Source organism: Dasypus novemcinctus, chromosome 21 (assembly GCF_030445035.2).
Source record: "Dasypus novemcinctus isolate mDasNov1 chromosome 21, mDasNov1.1.hap2, whole genome shotgun sequence".
In the NCBI taxonomy this organism is placed as follows: domain Eukaryota; kingdom Metazoa; phylum Chordata; class Mammalia; order Cingulata; family Dasypodidae; genus Dasypus; species Dasypus novemcinctus.
Genome location: NC_080693.1, coordinates 85,888,143 through 85,908,009, shown reverse-complemented (window position 1 = coordinate 85,908,009; position 19,867 = coordinate 85,888,143).

Sequence of the window (19,867 nt, the reverse complement as noted above, 5' to 3'; positions counted from 1 at the left end):
GGGGCCGGAACAAGGCACCCACAGGCGCCCGCGGACCTGTGAGTGCAGCCTCACGGGGCCACAGGGACTGCAGATGAGGACCCCACGGCGGGGAGCACCCACGAACACCCAGGACTACGTGGGCCCAGTGCGCACGGGGGGCAAGGCGTCGGGGACAGGAAGGGGTGTGGCGCCGGAGCCGAGCTGGAAGAGGCAGGGCCCCGGGGCCAGCCCTGAGTGTCCATGTCCATCCAGGCCAGTTGGCAGTAATTTCTTAGAGCGGCCATAAGAAACTCGCACAGTCCTCCGCCCCGAGACACGGGGAGCGGAAGCTTCTGGCTGGCGCAGTGTCCCTGTGGGCGCGACGGGCCCAGGGGGTGGGGGTGTCCCATTCCCCAAAGCCAGAGGCACAGAAACCCTGTGGCCCCTTCGCGGCTCAGAAGGGGTCCAGGTAACCCTCTCCAGGAGGCCAGCACTGCCACCTGCAGCCCAGGTAGGGACGCACAAGGAAAGGAAACTAGAGACCAGAGCTCCCTTGAGCGCAGGTGCAGAGCCAGCAGCAGACCAGTGCGCAGCGCCCAGCGCGTCGGAGGGAGGGTACGCCGGCCTGCAGGGGCTGCCCCCGCCAGCGGGTGTAACGTAAGAGCAGGCAGTGCAACGCACCACGCTAGCAGAAGGAGGGGAGAAAACAAAACACACCATCAGTTAACTAGAAAGGATGAAGTAAATGTAAAAGTAGGCAGCGATGGAAGACTTGAGCAAAAGATGTGAGACAAAAGCCTAATAGGGAAGTAGCAGAAAAAATCCTGCGTCAACGGTAATTACTTTAAATGTGTCTGGTTTAAACTGCCCAGTCAAAAAGCAGAGACTGGCAGCATCGATAAAAAAGCACAACCCAATACAGCACCGTTTACAAGAGGCTCACCTTGAATTCAAAGACACACGTAGGTAGAGAGTGAAAGGATGACGAAAATATTCCGTGCAAATAGTAACCGAAAGAGAGCTAACATTAATCAGATAAAGCAGATTTTAAGTCAAAAGCTTATGAGGGACAAAGAAGGACACTACGTATTAAAAAAGGGTCAATTCAGCAAGAAGATACACCAGTTATAGATTCATATGTACCGAACAGCAGAGCCCCCCTATTTTTTTTTTTAAGGTTTATTTTCTCTCCCCTTCCCCCTCCATTGTCTGTTCTCTGTGTCCATTCGCTGCGTGCTCTTCTGCGTCCGCTTGCATTATCCGGCGGCACTGGGTTTTGTTGCATCATCTTGCTGCGCCAGCTCTCCGTGTGTGTGGCGCCACTCCTGGGCAGGCTGCGCTTTTTTCACATGGGGTGGCTCTCCTCGTGGGGCTCACTGCTTGTATGTGGGGTACACCTATGCAGGGGTGTCCCTGTGTAGCACGGCGCGGCACTCCTTGGGCGCGCAGCACTGCCTGAGCCAGCTCACCACACGGATCAGGAGGCCCTGGGGATCAAACTCTGACCCTCCATACGGTAGGTGGACGCTCTGTCAGTTGAGCCACGTCCGCTTCCTAGAGCCCCAAAATTTATAAAGCAGATATTGACAGATTGGTAAGGAGAAACGGACGGTTCAACATGAGCAGTGGAAGGCTTCAGCATATCACTTTGAATAATGCAGAGACCATCTAGACAGGAGATCAACAAGTAAATAGAAGGTGAACGATACTCTAAACCAACTAACAGGTCCAGAGCACTTGGCCCAACAGCAGCAGGCCACGTTCTCCTCAAGGGCACATGGGCCATTGTCCAGGTTAGACTGCTAGGTCACAAACAAGTCTAAGACAACATTGCTTAAAAATTGAAATTCTACAATGTTTCTTTGACCACAGTGGGGTGAAGTTAGACGTCAAGACTAGCGGGAGATGGGAAGCGGATGTGGCTCCAGGGATAGGGCCTCTGCCCACCATAGGGGAGGACCGGGGTTGTTCAGTCCCGGTGGAAAAGAAGAGAAAGCAAGCCTGTGCGGTGAGCCAGTGCCCGCGTGGCAAGCCAGTGCCCGCGCAGTGACCAAGTGCCTGTGCCAGTGCCCGCGCAGTGACCGAGTGCCCGCGCAGTGACCGAGTGCCTGTGCCAGTGCCCGCGCAGTGACCGAGTGCCCGTGCCAGTGCCCGCAGGGTGAGCCAGTGCCCGCGTGGCAAGCCAGTGCCCGCGCAGTGACCGAGTGCCCGTGCCAGTGCCCGCAGGGTGAGCCAGTGCCCGCGCAGTGACCGAGTGCCTGTGCCAGTGCCCGCAGGGTGAGCCAGTGCCCGTGCGAGTGCCCGCAGGGCGAGCCAGTGCCTGCGCAAGTGAGTCCCGCAGCAAGATGATGACACATCAAAAGAGAGACAAGGGGAGAGTCAAGGTGAAGCGCAGCAGAGACCAGGGACTGAGGTGGCACGATTGACAGGGAAACTCTTCACATCAGAGGTCCCCAGGATCGAATCCTGGTGAACCCTAGAGGAAAAAGATGAGGAGAAAACAAAAAGAGAAATAGACACAGAAGATCACAGAGTGAATGGAGCCAGCAAAAGCAGTGGGAGCGGGAGGGGAAGGGGGGAACAGAAGGAAAAAATAAATGTTTTTAAAAAAAATAAAGCGGTAGAAGTGAAATATCCAAATATGTGGAAATGAAAAAATACCCTTTTTTTTTCATTAGAGAAGTTACAGGTTTATAGAAAAATCATGCAGAAAATAGAGTTCCCAAATATTGCCCCTTTACTCACACCTTCCATTAGTGTGGTACATTTGTTACAATTAATGAAAGAACATTATTATAAAGTAACTGTATAGTAGTAATATGGAATGTTACTGGCTTGTATTCCCCAATCAAAAGACATAGACTGACAAAATGGATTTTAAAAAATGAGCCATCTGTATGCCATGTACAAGAGACTCATCTCAGATGCAAGATCACAATTAGGCTAAAAGTGGAAGTTTGGAAAATGAAATTCCACTCAAATAGTAACAGAAAAGATCTGGAGTGGTGATACGAATGGACAAAATACGTTTTAAATGCAAACCTGTTGTAGGAGGTGAAAAAGGTAACTATATATAAATAAAAGAGGCAATTCACCAAGAAGAAATAACAATCATAAATATTTCTGCACCTAGACTGAGTGCCCCAAAATACCTGAGGCCCACACGGGCAAAACTGAAGGAAGACACAGACATCTCTACAATGATAGTTGGAGACATCAGTATACCACTTTCAGCATCGGACAAAACATCTGGGCAAAGGATAAATAAGGAAACTGAGAACTCGAGTAATATGATAAATAACTAGACCTAACAGATATTTATAGAGCCTTACACCTCGAAAGAGCAGGATTAACATTCCTCTCAAGTGCTCGTGGACACTTTCCCAGGACAGACCATACGCTGGGACAGGACAAGGCTCAATACATTTTTTTTTAAAGATTTATTTATTTCTCTCCCCTTCCCCCTGCCCCAGTTGTCTGTTCTCTGTCCATTTGCTGCATGTTCTTCTTTAACCACTTCTGTTGCTGTCAGTGGCACGGGAATCTGTGTCTCTTTCTTGCGTCATCTTGTGTTAGCTCTCCATGTGTGTGGCGCCATTCCTGGGCAGGCTGCACTTTCTTTCACGCTGGGCAGCTCTCCTTACGGGGTGCACTTCTTGCGCGTGGGGCTTCCTTATGCAGGGGACACCCCTGTGTGGCAGGGCACTCCTTGCGCGCATCAGCACTGTGCATGGGCCAGCTCCACACGGGTCAAGGAGGCCCGGGGTTCGAACCACGGACCTCCCATGTGGTAGGTGGACGCCCTAACCACTGGGCCAAATCCGCTTCCCTCAGTACATTTTGAAAGACTGAAATTATACAAAGCACTTCCTCTCATCATAAAGGAGTGAAGTTGGAAATCAATAACTGGCAGAAAAAGGGAAAATTCTTAAAAATATGGAGATTAAACAACACACTCTTGAATAATCACTAGGTCAAAGAAGAAATTGTGAGAGAAATCAGTAAATATATTGAGACAAATGTAATCGAGAACAGAAAATATCAAACCCTATTGGGGGGGACGGGAAGCGGATGTAGCTCAACTGATGGAGCGTCCGCCTACCACACGGGAGGTCCAGGGTTTGAACCCAGGGCCTCCTGACCCGTGTGGTGAACTGGCACATGCGCAGTGCTGCCCGCGTGCAAGGAGAGCTGTGCCACGCAGGGGCACCCCCCACATGGGGATTCCCCATGCACGAGGAGTGTGCCCCGAAAGGAGAGCTGCGCCACATGAAAAAAAAAAGCAGAGCCTGCCCAGGAATGGTGCCACACACACAGAGAGCTGACGCAGCAAGATGACGCAACAAAAAGAGACACAGATTCCCGGTGCCACTGAGGGTGCAAGTGGACACAGAGAGCAGACAACTGAGTGAGGGGGAAAGGGGAGAGAAATAAATAAAATAAATCTTTAAGGGAAACAAAACCTATTGGTGGAGTCGATGTGGCTCAATCAGTTGAGCGACTGCCTCCCCCTTGGGAGGTCCTGGGTTTGATTCAGACAAGCAAGCCAACAGGGAAGCAGATTTGGCCCAGTGGTTAGGGAGTCCATCTACCACCTGGGAGGTCCACGGTTCAAACCCCGGGGCCTCCTTGACCCGTGTGGAGCTGGCCCATGCACAGTGCTGATGCGCAAGGAGTGCCCTGCCACACAGGGGTGTCCCCGCGTAGGGGAGCCCAACACGCAAGGAGTGCGCCCCTTAAGGAGAGCCGCCCAGCGCAAAAGAAAGTGCAGCTTGCCCAGGAATGGTGCCGCACACACGGAGAGATGACACAATAAGATGACGCAACCAAAAGAAACACAGATTCCTGTGCCGCTGACAACAACAGAAGTGGACAAAGAAGACGCAGCAAATAGACACAGAGAACAGACAACTGGGGTAGGGGGGAGGGGAGAGAAATAAATAAATAAATAAATCTTTTTTTAAAAAGACATTTGAGAACTGAGACTGCTTAAAAAAAAAAAACAAGCGACAAGCAGACTTTGAGCAAAAACAAGGAGCAGACAACCAGCAAGACAACCGGCAAACAGCAACCAGGCAACAAGCAAAACCAAAACAAACTCTCCTTAAAACCTTAGATGTAGGCAGCTATGAACAATCTATTTTGAGCCACTTTAGGGAGAAAACTTTGTATTTTTAAAACTTGCTTAAAAGTTATGCAAGTGGTTTTTATAAATTGGAGGTTATGCACACTAAATTAAATGTTACGTAAGTTAATTTGTACAAAAAGAAGAATCATTTATAAGGTAGCTAATTGCAGGAAACCCTGTGCCTTCCCCTCTAAGCAGGAGCAGTGCATGGACACCAGTTTGCTGCAAAAACACACCAGACCAGCCACCATTAGCATCTATATCTACTTTGTGTTTAAAATTCAACTGGTAACTCCAAAACACTGTAGAATGGACAAAATTATTTTGTGAGCCTAACTCTTTGTGGAACTAGAGTATTTCTGCAGCATTCCTTGTCATCAGAAACATGGTTAAAGTTTAAAACCGGAAGCAGCAGAGAGCTGACTTGTAAAATCTATGCAAGGACAGGGCAGGTCAGGCAGTCTTGGGGAAACAATACATCAATTTTTTTTTTCCTTTTTCGCTTAAAACTTAAAGCAAAAGAAAAAAAAGAAGAATCATACACCATGATCTAGTGGGTTTTATTCCAGGTATGTAAGAGTGGTTCAACACAAGAGAGTTAATTAGTGTAATATCCCAAGTTAATAAATTGAAGAAAAATCACATGATTATCTCGACTGATGCAAAAAAGGCATTTGACAAAATCCAGCACCCTTTCTTGATAAACGCACTCCAAAACATAGGAATAGAAGGAAACGTTCTCAGCATGTTCCAGCGCATATGGAGACCCCCGCTAACACACTGTCCTCAACAGTGAAAGCTGGGGCACTCCCGCTGAGACCAGGAAGACAAGGGTGCCACTGCCCCCAGGGGCTCACACGGGGCTCGAAGTTCCCGCTAGAGCAAGCGGGCAAGGAAGACACATGAAAGGCACCCAAACAGGAAAGGAAGACATAAAATTTTCCCTATTCACTGATGATGTGATCCTATGCCTAGAAAATACCGAAAATTACACACACACACACACACACAAAGCCACTAGAAGTAATAGAAAAGTTCAACAATTTGGCAGGATACAAGATTAATAACGCAAAAATCAGTACCATTTCTATACACTCCTAATGCGCAATCAGAGGAGAAAGTCAGAAAAGAAATTCCATTTATAAGAGCAACTGAAAGAAGAAAATATTTACAAATAAACTACCTGTCTTCAGAAAACTACAAAACATTGCTGAAAGTAACCAAGGAAGACCTAAATAAGTGCAAGGACACTCTGTGTTCCTGTGTTGGAAGACTAAATATTGTTGAGGTCAGTTCTACCCAAATCTGATTTACAGATTCAACACAATTCCAATAAAAATTCCAACAGCTTTTCTTAGAGAAATGGAAAAGCCAATTACAAAATTCATTTGAAAATGTAAAGGGCCCAAAATAGCCAAAAAAATATCTTTAAAAAGTGAAGAATGAAGTTGGAGGCCTCTCACTATTGACTTGAACATATTCCTTAGCTACACTGGTAAAAGCAGCAGGTGTGGGCATGGAGACAGATAGACTGACCAATGGAATAGAACTGAGAATTCGGAAATAGAGCCTCACATCTGTGGTCAAGTGATTTTTAACAAGGCTATCAAACCCACCCAGCTGGGTTGGAACAGTCTGGAGCTGGGAGAACTGGACATCCATACCTAGAAGAAAGAAAGAGGACCCCTACCTCACGCTTTATGCAAAAATTAACTCAAAATGAACCAAAGACCTAAATATAAAAGCTGAAATTATGAAGCTCCTAGAAGAAAAGTGAGGGAAATCTTACACCCAAAGTGTGAGCAATGAAAGAAAAAAATAGATAAATGCAACCTACTAAAAATCACACAAGTTTGTGCTTCAAATGACTTTGGTGAGAAGATGGAAAGGCAACTACTCAATGAGCGCAAGTTTTTGGAAAACATGTATATTAGTCAGCCAAAGGGGTGCTGATGCAAAGTACAGAAATCTGTTGGCTCTTATAAAGGGCATTTATCTGGGGTAGAAGCTTACAGTTACAAGGCTCTAAAGAGTCCAACTCAAGGTACCCTAGAGGTACTTCCTTAACAAATGTCTGTTGCCACGTGTTGAAGCAAGATGGCGGCGACGTCTGCGAGGGCTCAGCCTCCCTCTTGTCCTAACACTCCACGAGCCCAGCTCCTGAGCTCAGCTGTGGCCTGGAGGGCGTGTTTCCTTCTAGCTCAGCTGCTCTGGGCTCTTCACACGGTCAGCTATAGACCGTCAGGCGAATGGCTCATCCCTGCTCCCGGGGCCACAGCGTCCTCTTCTGTGTCTGTGGAGCTCCCTTCGCCTTTGCTCGCAGAGCTGCTTGTGTGTAGCTGCCTCTGTGTGAGAGTCTGTTTTATCAGCCCACCAAGGGGGCAGGACTCAACTGGGAGTCGCCCTAGTGACATGGTCGCATCAAAGCCCTAACCTTACCCTAATCAAGTAAATGTAAAACCTTTGAATTTCATGCAGTCAAAGGGTGTCATGCCCAGAGGAACATGCCAGTTTACAAACATAATCAATAGCTCTCTTTGGAATTTGTATTAGTCAGCCAAAGGAGTCCTGATATAAAATACCAGAAATAGGTTGGTTTTTATAAAGAGTATTTATTTGTGGGAGGAGCTCACAGATACCAGACCATAAAGCATAAAGTTACTCCCTCACCAAAGTCAATTTTCACATGTTGGAGCAAGATGGCTGCCGACGTCTGCGAGGGCTCAGGCTTCCTGGGTTCCTCCCTTCCAGGGTTTTGCTTCTCTCTTGGTTCAGGGTTCCTCTCTTCCCAGGGCTTGCTTCTTCCTGGGCTCAGGGTTCCTCTCTTTCTGGGTCTGGCTTCTCTTTCCTCTGTGAGCTTCCTTCCTGGGGCTCCAGCATCAAACTCCAACATCAAAAACCCTCCACTCTGTCCTTTGCCATGTCTTTTATCGCCCTAATGACGTGGCCCCATCAAAGCCCTAATGATAACTCAATCACGCCCAGGTACAGACCAGTTTACGGACATAATCCAATATCTATATTTGGAATTCATAATTATATCAAACTGCTACGAATTCATTAATAATATCAAACTGTCGTACCACATATCTGATAAGGATTTGATCTCAATGCTATATAAAGAGATCGTACAACTTAATGATGAAAAGACAAGTGAAAATGGGCAAAAAAAACCCAGAAGCAATACAGATGGCCAAAAAGCACGTGAAAAGATGCTCCGCATCACTCGCTATCAGGGCAATGCAGATCAAAACTACAACGAGATATTCATGCCTATAGAATGGCCACTATTAAAAAGAAGAAGAAGAAAACTACAAGTGCTCGATGTGGACACCCAGGGGCACTCCTGCACTCTTGGTGGGAGTGTAAAATGGGGAAGCTTCTGTGGAAATTGGTTCCTCAGGAAGCCAGGTACAGACCTGCCGTATGAGCTGGCAGTTCTACTACTAGGAATACATGCGGAAGAACTGAAAGCAAGGATGCAGAGAGATTTGCACACCAGTGTTTGTTGGAAACTGAGGCACAGTGGCCTCTCAAGGAGAGACGTGCTGTCTCCATGACTACACTTGCAACCTAAGGAATGCAGTGATTGGGAGTTCCCGGCAATGGGCTAAAGCTGTTAAAGGCTAAAGGAAAAGATGAGCTCATACCTTTTGTAATGTATAGAGCACTTAGACTTTGCACCTTGAGATAAGATTTTTTTAAAAAAGAAAATTCTTTAGACTATAGGTAATGTTGATAGTTAATACGAGTTGCTCCTTAATGTCACGTAAGCTATGTTTCTACCAGGTCTGTGCTTATTGGCATGTAGGCTGTCGTGGTCCTGCTTGTAGACATGTAAACTGTGGTATATAAAGAGCCCCTTGTAATCAATAAAGTTGTCTGATGAGTCTCTACTCGCAGATCCCCTGATCCCAGCTCTCATTCTTTTTCTCTCACTCTTTCTCCTTGTTTCCTTCCCCCTTTTCTCTTTCTTTCATTCCCGATACCCTCAGGTCACTGATTAAGTCTCCGACAAGTATTCACAGCAGCATTATTCATAGTTGCTAAAAGATGGAAACAACCCAAGTATCCATCAACAGCCATTCACAGCAGCATTATTCATAGTTGCTAAAAGATGGAAACAACCCAAGTATCCATCAACAGCCATTCACAGCAGCATTATTCATAGTTGCTAAAAGATGGAAACAACCCAAGTATCCATCAACAGCCGAATGGATAAACAAAATGTGGTGTGTGCCTACGATGGAATACTGTCGGCCATAAGAAGAAATGAAGTCGGGATGCACATGACAACACGGATGAACATTGAGGACGTTATGTTGAGTTAAACGAGCCAGACTGTTGAGGCCAGCTTAACAAAGGAACGACTCAAATGGGAGGTGCCGCGGAACTTAAGAAAGAGACACAAGAACTAAGAAAAGATGGGAACAGGGGCCTCCGAGTCTCCAGGGCTAAGAGCCTCGACCCAAGCTTCCACATCAGACTGACTGCATATTTCAGTGATGGGAGTATAGCTGTTTTTACTCATAAACACTTTGCCAGAGCAATCATGCCCCTATTTTTCCCATGGGGTTCAAGGCTCAAATGTTTCTTTCTGTGGACAATCACGGGTTGTTCAGGGCAGCGCTCCGTCTTGAAAGGACCTGATGTTCAAGGTCTATGCCCGCATTTGCTTCTTGGAAACGTTTTAATCTCTGGCTGTTTCTCCATTCCAAACACAAAAGGACAAATAGTGTGTGGGCTCCTTAACGTGCACTAAGTACAGTGAGTAGACTCACAGAGGTCAAGTCTAGAGTGTAGGCTGGTAGGAGATAGAACGTGGGTCGAGAAGAGCGAGCTGATGCTGAATGTACACAGAATGTTTAATAAAGTGGATTGTAAATGTGTGCAAATGGATGGAGTTGATGGCAACGCATTACAGTGTTACAGTGAGTATAATTATATTTATAAAAGTGAATGTGGCTGAAAGGCAGAGTCTAGGGAGGTTAATGTCAATCGAAAGAAAGCCAGAGGATAATACAGGGACTGTGTAACACAGTGATTTCGGTGGTGGATGAAGATTCTGGTTAATAGTACAAATACAAGAACGTTCCTCTATTACGACATGTTAAGAATGTGGAACTACATGGGGAAAATACATTAATGTAATGTATAGACTGTTGTGATGGGTCGGTTCACGTGTCAGCTTGGCCAGGTAATTGTGCCCAGTTGTTTGGTCGAGAAAGCACTGGGCTAATTGTAATAAAAGGACATTTATGGACTTTAGTCATCAGTGAGTTTACTGCATAGTTAGTTAATTATATCTACAATCAACCGGGGAGATTGCCGTCAGCAATGAGTGACGTTTTATCCAATCAGTTGAAGGCCTTAAAAGGGGAAGTGACTTCAGCATTCAGAAAGAATTTCCCAGCTCGTCTCCGGACAGCCAAGGTCTCCTGGGAACTCATCGAGGATCTTTACCAGACTTTCATCAGAGCCTCTGGTTTGTAGCCTGCCTGCAAAATCTGGACCTGTGCATCCCCATGGTCACATGAGAGAATTTTATAAAATCTCATACTATTTACAGATATCTTCTGTTGCTTCTGTTTTCCTAGAGAACCCGGACTAATACAACTATAGTTAACAATAATACTGTAATCGTTTTACAGCAATGGCAAAGAAGGCATTACTACATCAATGCTGAAGGTCAGTAACAGGGTGTGTATGAGGGGCTAGGGGATTTTTCCTTTTGGAGTGATGAAAACGTTGGGAAATGGACGGAGCTGATGACAGCGCAACCCTTTGATGAGACTGAGCGCCACCGAGGAGACCTGGGTGGACTGTGCAAGGCAGGGACCGCAGAACACAGTGAACGCTGCGGCGAATGACGGGCGGGTGGACTGTGCAAGGCAGGGACCGCAGAACACAGTGAACGCTGCGGCGAATGACGGGCGGGTGGACTGTGCAAGGCAGGGACCGCATGACACAGTGAACGCTGCGGCGAATGACGGGCGGGTGGACTGTGCAAGGCAGGGACCGCATGACACAGTGAACGCTGCGGCGAATGACGGGCGGGTGGACTGTGCAAGGCAGGGACCGCATGACACAGTGAACGCTGCGGCGAATGACGGGCGGGTGGACTGTGCAAGGCAGGGACCGCATGACACAGTGAACGCTGCGGCGAATGACGGGCGGGTGGACTGTGCAAGGCAGGGACCGCATGACACAGTGAACGCTGCGGCGAATGACGGGCGGGTGGACTGTGCAAGGCAGGGACCGCATGACACAGTGAACGCTGCGGCGAATGACGGGCGGGTGGACTGTGCAAGGCAGGGACCGCATGACACAGTGAACGCTGCGGCGAATGACGGGCGGGTGGACTGTGCAAGGCAGGGACCGCATGACACAGTGAACGCTGCGGCGAATGACGGGCGGGTGGACTGTGCAAGGCAGGGACCGCATGACACAGTGAACGCTGCGGCGAATGACGGGCGGGTGGACTGTGCAAGGCAGGGACCGCATGACACAGTGAACGCTGCGGCGAATGACGGGCGGGTGGACTGTGCAAGGCAGGGGACCGCAGAACACAGTGAACGCTGCGGCAAATGACGGGCGGGTGGACTGTGCAAGGCAGGGACCGCATGACACAGTGAACGCTGCGGCGAATGACGGGCGGGTGGACTGTGCAAGGCAGGGACCGCATGACACAGTGAACGCTGCGGCGAATGACGGGCGGGTGGACTGTGCAAGGCAGGGACCGCATGACACAGTGAACGCTGCGGCGAATGACGGGCGGGTGGACTGTGCAAGGCAGGGACCGCATGACACAGTGAACGCTGCGGCGAATGACGGGCGGGTGGACTGTGCAAGGCAGGGACCGCATGACACAGTGAACGCTGCGGCGAATGACGGGCGGGTGGACTGTGCAAGGCAGGGACCGCAGAACACAGTGAACGCTGCGGCGAATGACGGGTGGGTGGACTGTGCAAGACAGGGACCGCATAACACAGTGAACGCTGTGGCGAATGACGGGCAGCGGTTAACAGGACAAATACGAGCATGTTCTCGTGAACTAAACCAAAAACAATACTAACACGTGGTGTCGATAATAGGATGATTGCGGGGGAAACACGCCAAATATAAACTATGAAATACAGATGGCAATAACGCTAGTATGATGTTCTTTCATCATTTGTAACAACTGCGTCATGACAGTGTGCGGTGCTGGTGGTGGGACCATGTTTGGGAATCTCTATGGTATGATAGATTGTTCTTTACAAATTTGAAATTATCACCAATCCTGCTCAAACTCTTCCAAATAATTGAAGAGGAGGAACAACTCCCAACTCATTCTACGAGGTCAGCACCGCCCTATTATCAAATTTAGATAAAGAGATCACAAGAAAGGAAAGTACAGAGCAATATCGCTTATGAGTACAGATGGAAAAAAAAACAGAAAAGTACTAGTAAAAGGAATCCAGGAGCACATTAAAGGGATTATGCACCTTGGTAAGGTGGGATTTATCCCAGGAATACAAAGATGGTTCAGCATAAAAGAATCAATTAATGGGAAGCAGATGTGGCTCAATGGATAGAGCATCCGCCTACCATATAGGAGGTCCAAGGGTTCGATCCCCAGGGCCTCCTGGCTCTTGTGGTGAGCTGGCCTACGCGCAGTGCTGCTGTGCTCAATGAGTGCCGGCCCATGCAAGGATGCCCCCACGTAAGGGTGTACCCCAGGCAAGGAGTGGCCCCTGCGGAAGGAAAGCCACCCCACGCAAAACCGCAGCCCACCCAGGAGTGGTGCCACACAGACGGAGAGCTGACACAGCAAGATGACACAACAAAAAAGAGACACAGGTTCCAGTGCTGCCTGATGAAAATACAAGCCGACACAAAATACACAGTAAATGGACACAGAGCAGACAATGGTGGGGGAGGGGGGGAGAAATAAATAAATCTTAAAAAAAAAAAATCAATGTCTTACATCACAGTAAGAGAACAAAGGGGAAAAACGTGATCATCCAATTGATTCAGAAAGCATCATTTTCTTTTCCAAATTCCAGCACACTTTCTTGATAAAAACACTCAGAAAACTGGAAAGAAAAGGAAATTTCCTCAACATGATAGAGGGCATATATGAAAAACACACAGCTTAAAAAACTGAAAATATTTACCATCTGGTCCTTTAAAAAAAAATGTGCTGGCCTCTGGTCTAGAGTGAGGTAGAATAGTTACATAGGGCCAGCACAAATCCTGGCTCCTCTGATTGTTACTATGTGATTTGGGCAAGTCATCTTACTTGTTTGTGGCTCAGTTTTCTCATCTGTAAAATAAAGATACTATTAGTATCAACTTCAAAAGAACAAAACAGCTAACATCATATTCAATGGTGAAAAGCTGAAAGCTTTCCCTCTAAGATCGGGAACAAGACAGGATGCCCACGTTACGTGTTAGTCATCATTGTACTAGAAGTTCTAGCTAGGGCAATGAGTCAAGAAAAGAAAAAGTATCTAATTGGAAAGGAAGAAGTAAAACTTTCCTATTTGCAGATGACATAATCCTATGTAAGAAAATATTTTTAAGAATTTACAATGAAGCTACAAGAGCTAATGAACAAGTCTACCAAAGGACCAGGGTACAAGACCAACACACAAAAATCAGTAGTGTTTCTATGTACCAGCAATGTATAATCCAAAAAGTAAATCAAGAAAAAAATTCTATTTTTCAATAGCAGCTAAAAGAATCAAATATCTAGAAATGAATTTTAACCAAGGATATAAAACACTTGTACATGTAAAACTATACAACATTGCAGAAAAAAATCAAAGAAGACTTAAGTAAATGAAAGGACATTCTGTGTTCATTGATTGAAAGACTAAATATTGTGAAGATGTCAATTCTACCCAAAGAGATTTACAGATTTAATGCAATCTCAATCAAAATTCCAACAACCTTCTTTGCAAAATGAAAAAGCCAATCATAAAATTTAAATGGAAGGGTAAGGGTCCCCAAATACTTTTCTTTTAGCACTTTAAAATGCTATTCCATTGTCTTCTAGTCTCCATTGGAGACTATTGACTGCTTTTTTCTTAACCATGGGTCCTATTTTCCTATTACTCTGCATTTCCAGTAAGCTCTCATTTGTATGCTGAACATTGTGGATGACATGCCATAGAAAGCCTGGATTTTGCTATCTCTGAAGAGTGTTGGGGTTTTTTTTGTTCAGGTAGACGGGTTTTTACTGACTAATCATTTTGAGCTTGCTGAGTCTTGACGTTGTTCTTTATTAGGACAGTCTTTGGAAACCCAAGGAGTTCCCGAGGTGCTCTAACTTAGTGGGACTCAACTTTCAAACTCTGCCGCCCCGCGCAGCGCACCGGCGTTTGGTTTAGGCTCTGTGAGCGTGGTGGGCCCAGCGTCCGCTTCACCCCAGGCTTGTCCTGACTCCCAGGCCCCAGTCGGATGCCCGGGGTGTGAGCGAGGTGCTGACGAGCTGCCTCCCCCACGCTGGGCCAGAGCCCCGGGCCAGCGCTGCTCCCCGCCTAGCACTGCCGACGGGTCGGTTTGCAGTCCTGCAGCAGCCGCTCTCTCGGGGGCCTCCCTGCACGCCAACCGCCCAGGCTTCCGCCGCAGGCTCACCATGCGCCCACCTGGGCTCCCGGGCTGGCCCCTCGTCTCCGTCCTCTCCGCCGGCCCGCAGGGTCCAGCCCCTGGGGGCAGCCGCACACCCCGTTCCTGCGTCCTCAGTTTGGCAAGGCCTTGCGTGGCCCTCGGGCCAGCTCCCTGCACGGCGCCCGTGGGGCTCACGTCCGGAGCGTGTGTCCTCGGGGGACGGCAGGCCCGTCCTACCTGCTCCTAAAAGCAGGTGCCGCAAATTAAAAAAAAAGAAATAGTAAATTGGCTTTATGTATATTATGTATCACATTTGTTTTCCGTTTTGAATATTATGTATCACGTTTTTTGTCTCACGAGCTGAGGCTGCTGGACTTCCTGGGTCCCCTGCAGGTGACTAAGGAGGCCCGGGTGGGGAGCAGGTGGACGAGGGTGTGGGGCTGACGACCCCAGAAGGTGGGTGGAGCCCCAGCTCCGGGCCTCCCCAGGGGCGCTGTGCCCGCGGGCTGGGGCCACCTCAAGCCCCGCCAGGGCGAGGCGGGCACAGGGAGCTCAGCCCCGGCCGCCCGGGGCCAAATCCTGGGAGTAGCCGGGTCGGCGTTTTCCCAGTGGCATCGTCTTACTCCACGCCCGCGGGAGGCTTTGTGCCCGGAGAAACCCGCAGCTCTCCCTTGGCCGAGCCTTTGGCAAAAGCGGGTGGACCGGTGGCGTCTCTCCCGGGCCCCGCCCGAGGCTCGCTGCCCAGCACCCAGCACCCGGGCCCTCCGGCCGTCCCCCTGATGCGCCCTGCCAGGCTCCAGACGGGTCAGCAGCCGGGAGGCAGAGACCCCCGAGCGCGCTCAGAGGCCTTCAGGGGACGGTGGGCCCGGGCAGGTGAGGAGCCCTGGCCAGCGCCTGGGCCTCAGCGTCCCGTGACCTTCCCTGGCTCTTGCCTCCGCCCTGTGGCCTCGGCCAGCGCTGTGTGGCCCCCCGGCCCCCAAGGCGGCCCCCTCCAGCGCCCGTCTCCCTGTGAGATTCTGGGTCTGGCCACTGGTGGGGAATCAACACGCCAATGACGGAACGACCAGACAGGCCGGGGTTTGGAGTTCGAGTTCTGACCCTGGCACTTCCTAGCTGGGCAACCCTGGGCACAAATCTTAACCCCTCGAAGCCCCAGGTCGGCGTCTGTACCGGGAGGGTGCTCGTCTCCCTGGGGTGCCATTCCTTCCGCCGGCTCCTGGGGCAGCACATCCGGGGGCCCCAAGGCTGGGGGCAGGGGGAGCTCTCCCCACACTTGGCCCGCACCGGCCTCAGGAGGGGCTTACGGTGGCTTCGTGTACCCAGGCCCCGCAGGAGCCCTTCTCTGTAGTGTCCCGTGGGCTCAAATGCCCCTCCGCGGGGGCGGGGGGCACACCCGGCGCAGACGGGGACCCCCAGGAGCAGCCACCCGGGCAGCTGTGCCGTGTCCCCGGGAGCGCCCGGACGAGGCGAGTCTGGTTCAGCAGGGCGCTGTTGACAACGGGTGCGGCGTGCACGCCGGAGCGCGTCCTGTGCGTGCACGTGTGTGCCAGCGTGGGCCTGTGAGCGGGCGTGACGAGCCCAGGGGGACGGCCATCGCGGGCACAGAGTGCTTCCCCTGCGCCGTGCGCCGAGCGGGGGGCTCCGGACGAGGCAGAGGCCCCCTCCCCCTCGGGCCCTGGCTGGGGTCAGCCCTGCTTTCCAACGTCTTCTGACCTCGCCACCCACCAGTGCCTCTGACCCCACCGGCCCCCAGAGGGTGGCAACTGGCCTGGAAGGGCCAAGGGGACCCCGGCCCTCTCCCGCCCACCGCCCCCCAGCACGGGCCGGCCCCCCTCCCGTCCCTGCGGCACCCCCCCCACCCCTGCTCAAGTGTCACCCCAGCTGGCCCTGGCATCCAGTTTCGGGCAGTTCTGCTCAAGGGCCCTCTCCTCCCTGGAAACAGGAGGAACACTTCCGCCCCGCCTCTTAAGGGGCCCCAGAGGAATTCGAGAAGGAAGTTCAGCGGCTGTTCAGAAGGGCCTTTGTCCCCGGCCCGCAGGTGCCCGGCCCACCGCTTGCCACACTTGTGCGCACCTGGGGTCGTGCCTCCTGCCCGTCCAGGGCGCCCGTGCCAGCTGGGCCCGGGGCTGCTGCCCATCAGCGGTTCCCGCCACGGGTCCCCGGGGGCCTGGTGTGCCCGCGCCGCGCACTCAGGAGCCCGCCCGCTGCCCCCGGCTGCTCAGGGCCCCGGCCCCACTGCCCACCTCCAGCCCGGCCACAGCTGCCTCCCCCCGTGTGACATCAGTCCCGGGGGGGCAGCCGCCCCTCGGAGCTCAGGGCTGGCACTTGGCGGGTGGCAAGAAAAAGGCAGAGCCAGCGGGGCGGCTCCCCGCCAACCGGCCACTTGAGACCTTGTACGAGATGCTCGTCGCTCAGGGCCGCCGCCTTTGGCACCGTGGGGAGTGGGGGGCGACGGATCAGTCCGTCGCAGGGAGGGGACAGGGAGGGGCGAGAGGAGCTGGCGGGGGCTCGGGGAGGGTGGTTGGGCCGCCGCCAGGACACGAGGCTGGGGCAAGGGCTGCTGCCAGGGAGGGGCGGCCGGTGCAGAGGCCCCGAGGCAGAAGCAGGCCTGGCAGGCGGGAGACGGCACGGGGAGGCCAGCGCGGCCCGAGCGCGGAGGGGAGGGGTGGCCCCGCGTGGGTGCTGGCCTGGGGGTGGTGTGACTTGGGCGGGTTTGGCTGGGAGGGGGTCCTGGCCCGAGCTGCATTTTAGAGGCCTGGGCCCCTCTGCGGCCAGGCTCTGGGGACGCGGAGCGGGGAGAAGCCCCGGATTCCCAGCAGGCTGGGTGCTGGGTGCGAGGAGGGGGAGCCCAGGCTTGGTTCTGCGCAGCTGGGAAGGCCGACCCGCCGCCCGCAAGGCAGGGAGCTTGGTTTCCGGAGGGTTCCGGGCAGTACCTTGGGCCTGGAAAGCGGGAGCGCGCTCTGGTGTCAGCGGGGATCAGCTGGCTGGGGCGGGAGCCTCACCCCGCTTTTTCCCCCCCGTCCCCCCGCCGCCCCCGCTGTCGTGGCTGGGGGCCCGAGAGGCTTGCAGCCGGCCAGGACAGCTTGAAGGAGGCTCGGCCCAGGCTGGCCCCGCGGTGGTTAGCTAGGTGTGGCAGAGTGGATTTCCAGAATATTTGCCTTCCCACAGCTCTCCTTTCCATGCACTGGGGCACTCGGCTCAAGTGCAGTAAGACGCTGGCTGCTTCCAAGTGCACTAGAGAAATCGGGGAAGGAAAATTCCCAGCCCAGGGCCCCAGCTGAGGGCCTCTGCAGGAGCCCAAGAGGAAACACTTATCTCCTGCAGCGGCAGGGCCAAGATTTCCAAAAACCAAACCCAGAAGCCAATCCTGAATCACAGGGGAAATCGGATGCCTGCGCTCGCAGCGTCCTTTTTCTTGGTTACGGAGCTTGTCAGCCGCGCACGGGACCCGGGTTGCTGGCACGGGGCCCGCGGGCCGCAGCGCTGGCCTCTAAATCTCCCTGAGGCTCTTCCCCGGGAGAAGCGGCTCTTGCCCTCCTGCCTCGGTGCTCGGGCTCCGGCTCCTGACAAGGCCGTAGGGCTAGGAGCCGTGCACCCTAGAAGAGCATTTGTGGTCCGACCCCGTTCCCGCCGGCGGGAACCCGGTCAGCAGGAGCTTTCGGGGAGGCGGCTGCAGCTGGGGTGGGGCCCAGATGACTCAGAGCGGGTCCTGACCCTCTTGCTGGCGTATAAGCAGAACAAAATTTAGGCAGAGGAAGAGGAGGGCGCGGCCCGCGACAGGCGCGCTGGGCCAAGGAGCCCCGCGGCGGGCCCAGGGCGCCACGCTTCGGGAAGAGGGCTTCGCCTCGACGGGGGGGGGGGGGGGGGGGGGGGGGGGGGGGGGGGGGGGGGGGGCTCGGGCTGCTCCGGGCCTCAGAGCTCAGAGCGGTGGACATGGGCACGCCCATCGGCCAAGCCGGGCCGTCCCACGGCGCTCGCCTGCGCAGCCTGGCTTCTCCTCGCAGCTTCTAGGAAAATGCAAGAGGACAGGGGTTAACCGAAAACTGAACTTTTAAGCACAAAGAAGCCAGGAATGGACGGTTTGGAGATTTCTGAGCCCATCCTGAGCGTGCTTGGAGCCTCGGGCCAGAGGCGGCTCCACCAGGAACCTTTCTGAGCTTCCGGAAAGGGAGTTCCCGGAGAACGGGGCTCCACGGGAGGGTGTAACCCGGCCGTTTCCGTGGAAGTCAGGATGGGATCAGGCCCCCCAAAAGGTCTGCTCAGGCCCAAGGCTGGTGCTGGGGTGCGAGCCCATTTGTAAACAGGCCCTGGAAGATACGATCAGTTACAATGTGTCCAAACCCACTGAGGGTGACCTCAGTCCGCCCCGGCTGAAGTCCTTGTAAGTGAAGGACATTAGGTTCAGAGAAGCCAGGGGGGCGGCCAGACTGGAGATAACAGAACCCTGAAGACAGAGGAGGAGACAAAGGTCTCCATGTGACAGGACCCTCATCAGACAACAGAGTCATAGAATTTATGCAAAAGCACAAGCGACAAAAGAAAAAAATGGTAAATTGGACCTCATGGGAATTTACATTTTTGTGCATCAAAGGACATTATCAAGAAAGTGGAAAGACAACCTATAGGATGGGTGAAAATATTTTGGAAACCATATGTCTGATAAGGGTTTAGTATCCAGACTACGTAAAGAATCCTACAATTCAGCAACAAAAAGACAAACAACCCAATTAGTAAATGGGCCAAGGACTTGAGTAGCCATTTCTCCAAGAAGATATACAAATGGGTGAAAAACCCAAGGAACCCCAAAGATTGCCAGCCAGCCAGAAGATGCCAGAAGATCCCAGAATGTGCCGGCCCCAGGAGGAAGAAGCCTTCTAGCCTCTGAAACTGTGAGTCAATAAATTCCTGCTGTTGAGAAGAAAAAAGAAGCATGTGAGAAGATGCTTTACATCATTAGCCATTAAGGAAATCAAATGAAAACCACCATGCAGGGAGTGGACGTGGCTCAATGGATAGAGCGTCCACCTACCATATGGAGGGCTCGAGGTTCAAACCCCGGGCCTCCTTGACCCGCGTGCAGCTGGCCTACGCACAGTGCTGCCGCGCACAAGGAGTGCCCTGCCACGCAGGGGTGTCCCCCGCGTAGGGAAGCCCCACGCGCAAGGAATGTACCCTGTAAGG